Raw genomic sequence first — 12,078 nt, 5'->3', positions numbered from 1 at the left:
CTGGGGGGACTTTTGGGGCGCCCGCCCCTAAGGGGCCCCCCCCCCCCCGCCACCCGTGATCCCTGGTCCTGGTACTGCTGACCTTGGGTAATCTCCCCTTGTTCCTCTTGGTTCTAAACAGTAGAATATGGCAAAATTGAGGGGTGTTGGTTCTATGATCAAGATACAAAACATTGTGACTCATGTCTTGCTAGCAGACTCTCTGTTGTCTTCTTGGCTTGCACATTTTGATGAAGCTAGTTGCCATGTTGGAGAGGGCACATGGCAAGGAACCTAGGGCAGCCTCTGAGCAATAGCCTGCTGAGAGCCAAGGCCCTCAATCCAGCAGCCCATGAAGAACAGAATCCTGCTAGCAACCATGGGAGCCTGGAAGAGAATCCTTTCCCAGTCAAGCTTTCAGATGAGACCCTAGCCTCAGCCAAAACCTTCACTGCAGCCTGTGAGAGCCCCTGAAGCAGAGGATGCAGCTGAGTCATGCCTGGATTCCTGACCCACAGAAACAGTGAGGCAATAAATGTGTGTTGTAGTAAGCCACTTGGTGTTATGGTAACTTGTCATGCAGCAAAAGATAACATACCTATTATTAATTGACATAATGTTTTTAGAAAACAATTTGACAAAATGATACAATCACAAAACTGTACCTTTTGGCTCAGTAACTTCAAACCTAGATTTATCCTAGAGCTATAACCCAACAAAAATTAAATAGTATATGTCCAAAGATATACATAAGAGCATTAAGTATAAATACAAAAAAAAAATGAATAATGGGAATTTTGAATAGCAGTGGCTTAGGAAATTGTGCTATGTACACTTGTAGAATATTGCTCAGCCATTAAAAAGTATAATTATGAAGACTTTGATAGAATCATGGGGAAATTTAGTTATAAATATCAGATCTTTACTACCTGTTTCATGATTGCAATGATGTAAATGTGGTAAGACCTGGGAATAAATGCACAAAGGTGAAAGTAATTCTGTTATGGTCGAATTTTGACTGACTTTATTCATTCAAGCAGTAAGGACTTCCCACTCTATATAGTTAGATATATGCATGAAGGCCTACTCAGAGGGGGTCTGGACCTATAACTTCTCCTTGCATCAAGGTGGCAGATTCTGCCAACACTGCTTCTGGCCCTGCATTCTTGGGGTGTGGCCAACCTTCTGTCTGTCACGTACAGTGGCGACCATGAAAATGTGCCGCTCAGACCTGCTATGGGGTCGACTTGACTGACTGCCCCAGCTGTTGTTTCCTAGGTCTACCCAGTCCATGCCTCCCATGGGCTGCTTTCAGCCAATGACTGAGCATGGTGGCAGTATTACTACAGATAAATTGTGAGACTCCTCTAGTGGGTGACTGTAGCTCAAGGACTCCCAATGGCCTGGGCAAGCCTTTCTTAGAACTGACCTGAAGTCAGAGACTTCCTTCCCCCTCTTCACAGGTATCAGACCAGTGCCATGGTCTGAAGGATCTCCCCACCCTCTCATGTCCCCTTCCTCTTTGTCTCTCACAGACATTTCCCCCAATAATGATCTTACTCATGAAGTCTTGTCTTGGTGTCTAGTTCTCGGGGGACCCTCACTCAGGTGCAGTGTGAGGTCCTGGGGACACACCCCTGCCCTCAGGGAACTCACAGTCCTGCAGAGGAGACTGTCTGACAAGTACACCTGCAGAGACAGCAGGTGTAATCAGTGCAGTGAAGGTGTATAAGGGAGTGAGGGGGGCACCTAACTCAGCCTGGGATGGGAGGCAGTCAGGGAGGACTTTCCAGCAGAGTTGACCCTGTTGTTGAAACCCCTGAGAGTGAGTTGAAGGAAGTCAGTAATAATAATATCAGATACTTATATAACACTTACTATGTGCCAAATGTTTTACATATATTAACTCATGTAATTTCCACAACGATCCTATTATCCCCATTTTACAGATGGAGAGATCAAGGCATAAAGAGGTTGAGTGGCTTTTTACCAGCCAGTGCTTGACTTGAGATCTGAACCCAGGCAGTCTGGTTCCGGCATCTCTGTTCTTAACCACTCTACTTACCCTTAGCCACTGAACTAGGCCACAGGAATAGCCTGTATAAAATCCAGCAATGAGACAGCTTGTGTGGGTTTTTATCAGTCAAATTTTAACCAGGAGACTGAAAGCAAACAGGGAAAATTCAATATAAAGAATTATTATCCTACAAGGAATTATTACTATACCAAGAGGAGATTGGAGTGATGAGGACTGGCTTGTAAGAAGTCAAGAGACTCTAAAAAGTGCATGAATAGCAGCTCTTGCCCCTACCAGGGATGGGATCCAGACCTCATTGAAGAAGGTGTGACTGTGACTCATTTCTCCACGGTGCAGAGAAGTTACTGAGGTGCCACACCAGCAGAACTTGCTGGAAATTCACCCTCGGGAGTAAGAAGGAAGCCATCTGCAGGAGGTGCCATACCTCAGAACTCCATACAGAGCCACTCAGGATGCCAGGGAAGCTGTCCGCAGGGAAGAGCCTCACCAGCAGCACTGCACTGCAAAGCCCCCAAAGAGATACCAGGGCAGCTGCCAGGGAACAGCACACTGCAGGAGCCAGACACTGGGGAGACTGCACTGTGGAGGAGCTCACTGTTGAAGAAATTGCCTTGCAAGAGCCTGACCAGAGGAGCACACTGGAACCAGGAAGAGAAAAATCTGGCCCTTCTCCGATGTCCCTCTAGTGCCCTCTTCTGACAAAGTTCAACATTATGCCAGCCGAGAGAAATCTTTAAAGGGATCACCTCAGTTTTCTCAGAGCAGGCAATGAAGGGTAGATTGGGAGTTGAGGCAATAGTTGACAACTGGTACAATTGTCAAAGAACAGAACCCAGCATGGCTAGCATAGGCTGCAAAGGAGGATGTAGTGAGAAATGGGGCTGAAGGGCCTGGTGGAGACCAGAGTACACAGAGCTTGTGGCCATGTTGGTGTCTAGACTTTATTCTAAGTGTTGACAACTGGTACAATTGTCAAAGAACAGAACCCAGCATGGCTAGCATAGGCTGCAAAGGATGATGTAGTGAGAAATGGGGCTGAAGGGCCTGGTGGAGACCAGAGTACACAGAGCTTGTGGCCATGTTGGTGTCTAGACTTTATTCTAAGTGCAGTGGGGAGCCTTTGAGGGTTTCACAGGAAGAGAAAGACATATTATGCTTGGGTTTTAGAAAGTGACTTCAGTGTGGACAGTGGGTTGAGGGGGGCCAGACAGGAAGTGGAGAGACCAGCTTGTGGGACTGGAACATTGTATCACCATACGAGAGATGACCGTTGCCTGAACTTGGCAGTGGAGATGGAAAGAAGCAGAACCCAGACTGAATTAGGGGGGTAGTATGGGTGGGATTTGGTGAGGGACAGAACCCAGACTGAATTAGGGGGGTAGTATGGGTGGGATTTGGTGAGGGACTGGGTCTGGGGTGTGGGAAAGAAATGCAGGAAGTCAACAGTCAGGGGTCAATGGTCAGGGATGTCTCCAGGGTTCCATCTTGGGAGTGTGGGTGTCTGGAGTTCACCCTCTTCCATTCCCTCTCCCTGCTGCAGAACTCTCTGACATGACATCCCATTCTCCCTCTGTCTCCTGGGATGTCCCTTCTCCCTCATCGATTATGCCTCCTTGAAAAGATAGTTTTTGTTGTTGCTGCTGCTGCTGGAAGTCTTTTAGCCTGCTGGGATATTTAGGAACCACCAGATTGAGGCAGAATGGGTAAGAAGAATGGTAAAATGCAGATTGTCCAACGCACAGGCCAGTGAAGATGAGCAGCCAGTGTCTGCTGGTTTGATCCTGTCCACTCCATCCTCAGGGCTGCCTTTCCCTCTGCCCTGTCCTTGCAGCCTCTAACTCGGCCAAACCAAACTCTAGCAGGCCTGTGAGCACAAGCTTATGTTTTGTGTGGTCTGGGGACACCTGGACTCAGAGGTGCCCTGGCTCTGGACTTCTTCCATCCCAGCCCCCTGAAGACTTTGTTCCCCAGAGACCTTGTTCCCTGCTAGAGGTCAAGGGTAAATCTCAAGAATGGATTTCGTCTCATACTCTCACCTACCTCTATCCCACTCCTCCCCACTGCTCTGCAGGACAGTTATGAGGACAGGCTGCTAATGCTGGGCACTGCAAGCATTCTGAAGGCTGGAGGGCCTAAGCTAGGGCCTCGGCCTAAGGACCAAGCTATAGGAGTGGAGGCATGCACACAGCACACGGACAGCAGTGCCCTGCTTCATCGTCAGACCCTCTGTATTTATAGTCTGTAGTGGACTGAATTATGTCCCCCAAAACTCAAGCTTAAATTGTGTCCCCCAAGTTTTATGTGTTAGAAACTTAGCCCCCAGTGTGACTGTTAAGAGGGTGGGAAATCCTATTATGGTAATTGTAAGGTGGAGCCTTGAAGAGGTGATTGGATTGTAGGACCATGCAGTAGTGAATGGATGAATAATGGTGGTCAGGGGTGTGGTTCTGAGGGCTTCAAAAGAAAAGGAGAGTCTGTCTCTTTCTCTGCTCTGCTCTCTCTGCTTCCACCATCTTGCAGTGTGAGACCCCTGAGTCATTGTCACCACTACCCAGATGGACTTTGGACTTCCCGGCCTCCAAAACTGTAAGCAATAAATTTCATTTTCTTTATAAATTACGCAGTTCCAAGTATTTTGTTATAAGCAATGGGAACAGACTAATACATTGACTTTACTGTCATCACCAAACAAGACCTGCCAGAGCCTGACACCTTAACACTGGCCCACTAGTTAGGCATGGGCAGTTCACAGCACGGCTGTAATTATGCTTGCTTTTAGCCAGCCCAATCAGGTGGATACTATTTATCTTTTCAATGGCTTGGTTTTCCAAGGCCTCAAATCAATGTCCATGTTGAGCTTTCCCAAACTTCAGCCACATGTCAAAAGACCAAGGTACTAGCCCTTTTCCCCACTGGCAGGGACTCCCTCACTTTCCCAGTTCCCTGAGCTTCAGTTTCCTGAGCTGGCCCACTTCAGAGGTAAACATGGCAGATTGGGAGGCCCCTCTGGTTCTGTCACTGGCAAGCAGCCCTGCAGGCCTGAAACATGCATGTCTTTTGCTGATTTGCTGAGGAAGGAAAGAACTGGAATCAGAGTCCTGGAAGACGAGGGTCCACTGGGGAGCCCTTGGCCAGGGGGCAGATCTGCAGGTGCCTCTCCAGGCAGCCTCTGACCTTAGAGCCAGACCACCTGGGTTAAAATCCTGGTTCTGCAACTTACTACTCCAGTCACATTACTTACCTTCTCTGTGCCTCCATTTCCCTAATACATAAATGCAGTAATGACAGTGCCAGCCTCCTGAGGTTGTCTGAGAATTAAATGAGTTAATATCTGTAAAGCACCTGGAACAGTGCCTGGCACAGAATTAAAGTCTCAGGAAGTTGAGCATAATCTTTATTCACCAGTCATTGCCCAAGGCTCAGTTGTCGGGAAGTGACTGAATCAGAGTTGGCCCAGTGTGGCACTTTTGGAAGCATCTCAGGTGACTGTGATGTGAGTCACGGTTGGCAGCACTGCCCTACACAGTGCCTCAACCTTCAAACAGAGCCATATTTATGTGCCTGGGACTCCTCAAGGGCAGCAACAGGCCACACTCACCTCTTCTCTGCTATCTGACAGAGAGCTGGTGTTCAGGAAGTGTTGCTGAATACATGACTGAGTTTTGACCAGAGGGAAGGGAGCGTGACAAGTGGGCAGACCCCAGAGGCACTGGCCTGTCAGGGTCAGCTCAGTGCACATTTCTCAGGGGGGCCACACGGGAGAGGCTGTTGTGGCAAGACCTATAAACCCCAGTCCTGCCCCCTCTGGATTCGGCTCCTCCAAAAGGTCCCCATTACCTTCTGACATTGCTGTAGCCGTAGCTGGAGGCCACCTTCCGCCACCACTCCCCAGGTCCACAGCAGCCTGCTCAGCACCCTGGTATGTTCAACGTCCTGTGCTGGTCCCCGGGTGGGAAAACTGGCCCCACCTTGAGGTCTGGACTCAGCCTCTGGGGGGAAGCATGCTCACATGTCCTCAGGAGCTGCCCCACCCTGGCCTGTCGGTGCCTCCTCCCAACCCTGGAGACCGATTTTGAATCAGGCCCTTAAGGCTCTCCCTGCCTGCCAAATGAATGTCAGGAGCCATCTGTCGCCCAAACCAGTGGCAGCTGTTGGGAGAATGCTTGCGCACGTGTGAATTGATTTTGTTTTGCCTCGTGATAAGATCTTCGGTTGAACAAGGGGAGATTTGCCAAATTATTCAGAGGCATTAACCTGAGGAAGGCAGAGCTGACAGCCCAGAGGAAGGGCAGGAGAAAGAAGCTGGAGACAACTAGGAGGCCCAGTAAGCGGGACTGCCTGTGGCCTGCGGAGGAAGCCACGCACCAGGCCCACAGCCCCCTAAATAGGCCGACGCTGGGGTGGCCCTCTGCAAAAGTGGTAAGTGGTGGCTTTTGGTGTCCCACCAAGGTGAATCTTCCCCTGGGTCTATTCTGCCCAGCCCCATGTTGGAACTTCTTCCATGGAACAGAATTACAGCTCCCACATAGGGAGCCGAGCCGTTTCCTTACATCTCATTGAATCGCCACAAAACCTCTTAAAGAAAGGCAGGGATTAGTCTCTGGGTCCAGATGGGAAGCAGCAGCCCAGAGAAGTTAAGTCCCTGGACACCAAGTTGTGGGTGATGGGGCTGGGCTGAGGAGTCACGGCGCCCTCATGCGAAGCCTGTGCTGTTTTTTCTGTCAAGGCTGTGGCCTCAGCAGGGAGGTGGGGATCACAGCGGCACACTTTTGCGGAGCAGCAAAGCCTCCTGGAGCATCTCAGTTACTCAGTCACCACTCGGTCCCCGTGTGATGCTTGGCCCGAAAGTCTTGCTTCTAAAACTCGGGCTCTTCATAAAACTTCCTCCAAGAAAAGGAAAATGAAAAGCTGAAATAAGATCAGCTTTCAGAAAAAGAAGCTTTTGAAGCACCTGGGCACTTGTTAAATGCAGGTTCCCAGGCCTGCCTGAGGACTACTCAATTAGACCGTCTGCAGGCAAGACCCAGGATGCTACTGTTTTCACAAGCTCCTCCCTGGGGTGATTCATGTGTACCCCAAAGTTTGGGAATCACTGTTTTGGGATAAGCCAACACTGAGGTTAATGTTCTTTAAATGCCCACGGCATGGAGCCCTTCAAATCCATACAGTCCCTTCTGAGGGAAAAGGCCTCGGCTGCACCTGAAGCAAGGGTCTCCTGCAGGTGCCACATGACCCACCCATATGACCTCTACCCACCAGCTGGAGCCACAGAACACACACATACACATCACACACACACCACACATACCATACACATCACCTACACACACCACACACCACACCCACACACCACACACACGCCACACGTACACACACCCCCCAGGCAGCATTTGGAAGTCCAGCCTAAATCAGGTGATATTAATCAGATTCTCTAGGTATTTAAAGCAGAGGTGCAGGGCGAGTTGGTCAGGTCTTAGTGGGGCCTGAAGAAGCCTCGGCACCCTGAGAGGCAGCAGGGTGCAGCCAGCACTGAGTGAGTTCTGCTCTCTACCGCTTGTGGAGACATTGCTGTCCACGCGGTGCTGTGCCCACCTACTTCCTTGCTCCTTTGAAGGTAGGTGTGGCCATGTGATCTGCTCTGACCAGTGGATTTGAAAAGTGAAGTGTCCACTTGCATGTGAAAGCATTCGAGAGCCAGGGCGTCATTCTCCATCTTCCACTCCCCTGGCAGGGCTCAGATATTGGGTCCCCAAGAGAGGATGGCGTGGAGCAGAGCCCACCACATGAGGAACAAGTGATGAGAGCAAAAATAAACCTTTGTGGTTTTAAGGACAGATTTGGGGGCTACGTGTTACCACAGCATTATCCACCCCATCTGCTGCTATACCACATTTCACAGCCAAACTACCATGAGGGTTAAACTCACTCTGCTTAGACAATTCATGTAATTTGGGCACTAAACTAGAAGTGGGCTGTGGAGTGACTCATTAATAGGAGGTGAGAATTCTGCTCGTTGGAGGCAGTCCTGTAAATTCTTAACGCTTAGGCCTTTACAGCCCAGTGCAGCTGATGCTGCAGAGCCTTTCCAAAAAAAAAAAAAAAAACCATGAAGAAATGATTTTGCAACACAGAGCTACTAAAAATGCTTCTTTATAGGTGTGCAAGAGTGTCTTTGTGTCTTTCTTCCTTTTTTTCCATGGAAAGAACAGAAGCTCAATGAAGATGACAGCCCTGGAATGTGAACAGAATGGGACTGGGAAAACTCCATCGCTGCATTTTCTGTCCCTCCCCCACCTGTCACACCCATCTCTCTGAAAAGCTGAAAGCAACACGCAGATGTAAGGAGCCGTTTTCATTCTTGCAGCTACAAGCCCTCCCCTCTGTTCCCATGGCAGCCTGGCACGCTCTGCTGGCACTCTTCACACTGTGTCTGGTCCGGTGCCTTGTCTGGCTCTCCCACCTGGGCTGTGAATGTCTCGCAGGCAGGGCCGGGGCTTCCTTCCTGCATACTGGGCACCTGGCTCGGCACCCGGCCTGCTGGAAGTTCTCAGTGACTGGCAAGTGGGTGGTGGCCGTGCGGGAAGACAGGGCAAGAGCAGAGAGGTGGGGAGAAAGTACCTTGGGGAGGAGACCCAAAAAAGCATTTCTTGAGCACCCACTGTATACAAGTCATGGTGTTAGGCTCTGGGGAAAAGTCCAGATTTGTAAGACGCATTTATCAGTTTACAAACACTTTATATATGTTATTTTTTTGGATTTCACACCAACCTAGTGAGGTAAATTGTACACAAATGACCCTGTTTTGAGAGTGGGTTTACAGAGTTGATATGAGGTGTGGCAAAAAGGGCAGTGACCTTGGGCCCTACATCTTGCGTTGAGTCCTGGCTTTGCCCCTAACCAGCTGTGTGACCTGGGGAAGCTTCAGCTGACATCCTGGCTTATAAAAGGAGGGGACTGGCTCTGCAACCGCACACATATTGCAATGCCCCAGCCTGGCCTAAAACCTAAGACTGCTTGACATATCAAACAAGAGGTGCACAGCTGCCCAGAGTCTGGGGGCAGGCTCAGACCTCAGGGGCATGCCGGACCAGGGAGAGGGGCAGAGACCATGGCTGCCTCATCCCTGTGTCCACAGATCATCCTACAAGGCCCAGCCCAGGAGGCACGTGGTGAATAAATGCACGAGTGAAGAGCTGACAGCCTGGATGGGGGAAGAGTCCAAAAATCTGAGCTGTTCAGAAGCATGTGGGAAGAGGTCAGTCCTGAGAGATCAAACATGAGTCAAGGGAAGGGTGGCTGGGTGGACAGCTGTTGAGGTTGTTATTGAGGGCACTGTAAATCCCAGAAGGACTGGGCCTGGGGAGAAGGTCTATTCCTGGTGTAGTCACTTTGTCACTAACATCACAGTGACCACTGGGGATGGGGGTACTCGATAGAAACCTGCCCCATCTCTATCACCAACCCTTTATCCATCAGGACACATTTATTGAACACCTGCTGTGTGCCAGGCTCTGTTCTAGGCACTGGAGAAATAGCAATGGTTAAAAATCCTTGCCTTTAAATCCTAGAGAGGGGCACAGGCAATAAACAAGGAATGAGTAATTATAGACAATGACAGGGCTGCTATGGGAAAGGGATGGGAAGTTCTAGGCTGGGGGAACAGCTGCTTTCCTGAATAGGATGGCCAAGGACAGCCACACTGAGAAGGTGACATTGGAGCAAAGAGAGCGAGCCAAGTGGAAACTTGGGAGAGAGCATTCCAGCAGAAGTGAGGACGAGGGCAAAGGCCCTGATGCAGGAGCACGCCTGGCATGCTGGAGGCTGCAGCCAGAGAGGGAGGGGAGAAGTGGGCTGGGATTGGAGAGGCGGGGGAAGGAGCTAGACTGTGTAAGGTCTTGTGAAGGATGGACTGTGGTTTTCCCTGCTTCATCTGGAAACCTTCGTTTTGTCTTCACTCTGTGGTTCAGATCAGTTGTCTCTCCAGCTAAGCCTGTTTTGTGGGAAGCAGCCTGCCCTGAAGAAGACTTCTCATGGCTGCCTGTGGGCAGACACAAGCCTCACTGGCCATCTTCGGCTGGTGCTGGTGGTTCACAGGCATCTTGGGCTTTCCTAGGAGACCCAAAGACGGGGCTCCCAGAAGTGCGTTTCACACTCAACTTGCCTTTGAATGGTACTGCACCCAAATATGGAGCCAAACACCTTAATGGGACTGAGGGGTCAGGGTCTGCCTCTGCCTCTAGTCTCCCCACACCTCGCTTTAGGGACCCAGCCGTGTAGAACTGTAGGCTCACCTTCCTCACCTTCACATACAGTCACCCGTGCTGAACAATGGAGGTGCGTTCTGAGAAAGGCATCATTCCTTAGGCAATTTCATTGTTAGGCAAACATCACACAGTGTGCTTACATAAACCTAGATGGTATATAGCCTGCTACACACCCAGGCTCTGTGGCATAGCCTATGGCTCCTAGGCTACAAAGCTGTCAGTATGGGACTGAACTGAATATGTAGGCAATTGTAGAGCAATGGCTACAACATCATTAGGCAATAGGAATTTATCGGTTCCATCATAATCTTATGGGACCACAACTGCAAATTCAGTCGTCACTGACAGATACGCCATTATGCAGTGCGTGGCTGCATTTGCAGGTGCTCTGCCCTTCCCAGGAACCTGCCCAATTCCTCACCCTCTCCCCTGTCCCGTCAGTGCCGCTGCAGTTCCCTCTGCTTCCTCTGTCACTGTCTCCTGTCTCCCTCCTCTCCCCGCAAACTCCCTGAGGGCAGGGGTCATGTCTATTTCATTCACTTGTACACAAGCGCCTGGTATCCTTGCTGCTGTGTAAGATCTCAAGACATTCCGACTGAACAGCAGGAGGAAAGGGAGAAGGTTGTTGGCTCACTGGTTCTAGTGACCACACTTCAAAGTGGAGAGGATCCAGGGACAGAAATAACACAGGGGATAGGAACAGGAGGCAGGTGTACTCAAGGCATAGGGAAAGGAAGGGAACAAGCAGGACACTGGATGCTGTGGGAGTCTTCAGGCGAGTGACTTCCAAGGTGAAGCCAGCATCATTGTGTCTCTCTGTTTACTTGTGTTGGAAGTCTGACGGTTCCTGTGGTACTGTCCTTTGCTTTCCCAGACATTTAAAGCAGAAGTTAGCGCTGGCTTGTCCACATGGGGAGAAATGATATCTCTTCATGTGTCAGACAGGTGCTATGTTGGGTCCTTTTGCATCTATGCTCATTTAATCCTCACAACAGCACTAAAATGGGAGGTTCTTATCTTTGGTTTGATAAACCAGAAATCTGCTCTGACTGAAGTCAGCTAAATTCCTAATAGCCTTGGGGAATCTGGAATGGGGTGACAGCCATGTCCACACATTCTGGAACTGTTAACACACGACTACTTTCAATCTGCCACCAGACATACCAGTGCCTGGAGAAGCTTTATCAGCTTAGGAATGCTGAACATATATCCTGTGACCCTCATTCAAACATCTATACCTAGGATGCAACCAAGAACTAATCACTAACCTTCGTAATCGCACATAACCAAACCGACGTGCTGATCAAGGGACTGTTCCCTTTTCTCCCCTGTTTTTCACTCTTCTGTGATTATGGAAGTACTAAAGTCCTGCTGACCCTTCAGAAAGCACTTCCTAAAGCAACTTGGTGGTGTTTTCCCAGGCTGTGGTCACACATATTGGCTCAAATAAACTCTTTGGTATTTTATCAGTGCCTCAGATTCTTTTCTCAGGTCTCCAGCTTTACAGATGAGAAAAATGAGACTGATAGAAAAGTTAAGTACTGACCCACACCCACACCCACCACTGGGCTAAGTTCCACAGGGCATTGTCAACTGCAAAGGCCATAATCTTCTCTACTTCCACCTCCCGGACTCAGTGGTAACACTGCCAATGGTAAAATTGAAGCATGTTTTCCAAGGTCTCAATGCACATAGATCTCCTGGCTCCTAGTCAAGTGCTCATTTCACTAAAAACAGTTTCTCTTGGCAGGTTTCTGTCCCAGGAGATCTATGTGCCTTTTTTTTTTTTTTTTTTTT

This window comes from Galeopterus variegatus, unplaced genomic scaffold, assembly GCF_000696425.1.
Source record: "Galeopterus variegatus unplaced genomic scaffold, G_variegatus-3.0.2 Scaffold2514, whole genome shotgun sequence".
In the NCBI taxonomy this organism is placed as follows: Eukaryota; Metazoa; Chordata; class Mammalia; order Dermoptera; family Cynocephalidae; genus Galeopterus; species Galeopterus variegatus.
Note: the sequence above shows the minus strand (reverse complement) of the source record.